The following is a 1,340-nucleotide window of genomic DNA, read 5'->3' on the forward strand; positions in this document are numbered from 1 at the left end:
TATATATATATATATATAAAATTTGGAGAAGACTTAGCACCGAGTTGGACTAGGGTTCAGCGTACCCTCATAGTCCTATAATTACATGCCCCGTAGGAGTATAAGTATCGTCTGATGGGAATAAGATTTAGTTATCACACCATTCATGTCTTTTTACCCCTAAAAATGTATATTGGGTCCTTTAGATAGTATTTATACATCAGACTCCAGGTTTTGCTCACGTGGTGTTTGTCGGTTAATAGCAGTTTTGTCATTTCTCAGTTATGGTTTGTCTATTCAACATTTATATATATATATATATATATATATATATATATATATATATATTCAACTTAGTTTCAATATCATGCATGCTCTATACATTCCAAGCACTAATGCATACTCGGTCATACATTCTTTCATGATGTCGGTTCAAGTACTCATCATTCAGATCACACTTAGATCGATTTTTGGTCCGCATTCAGCAACTACAATGGTGATTTCTCATACATCGATAAAAATAGACATGCTTCCATTTTAGTCTTTACTATAAGTTTTATATTAGATTAGTTGGGGCATGTCCGAGTAACTCAACTCAGTTAGAGGCTTATTAGGCATAGTTGTAGAACCAACTTAAATTGTAAAATTCACATTTTTATTGTTTTTAAACTCTTAGTATGGTATATATATTCACACTAGTTGGCCCAAGTTTTAGTTCTCTATGATTTTTCTTCCGCATAATTCTTTTTTATTTAGTTATCTTTTTGTATGGTTAGGATATACCGATCACAAGGTTATCTTGGGGTCACTCGTGATCCTTCAACCCATGTTACATCAAGAGGTAGCCCTGGGGTGTGACAAGCATGGTATTAGAGAATTACGTTGAAAGAGTCCTACGATGTCTGAAAGCCACACTATGTAGAGTAACATTATGGGTATGAGGTTCACCATATCTACGAGAGGGAGGCTATGAAGTTTTTAAAGAAAAATTTCACTTTCTTTGCTATTCATATCATGTGTGGTTATGATCTAACTTCTCCTTTCTAATATGTTCTTTTGCGTTTACGATCATGCCTCCTCGTAAAGTTAGCACATAGAATACAAATGTACGCAATGCTATTGCAATTCCTCCGATCCCAAACCATGAAGTTACGAATGCAGAATTTAAGAATGCGACCCAAATTCTTGGCTCATAGTGTTGCAAATCAGACAATTAGCAACTCCCAGTTCCTACTAATAATAATGGTTGTTAAGCTGCAGCTACAGTTTGAGACTAAGTTCGTGAATCTGCTTGAGTTTAAAGGGTCGAAGGTTTGTTAGGACCCACATAACTTCATTATTGATGTTTAGAAAACTCTTGG

This window comes from Solanum pennellii, chromosome 5 (genome assembly GCF_001406875.1).
Source record: "Solanum pennellii chromosome 5, SPENNV200".
Lineage (NCBI taxonomy): Eukaryota > Viridiplantae > Streptophyta > Magnoliopsida > Solanales > Solanaceae > Solanum > Solanum pennellii.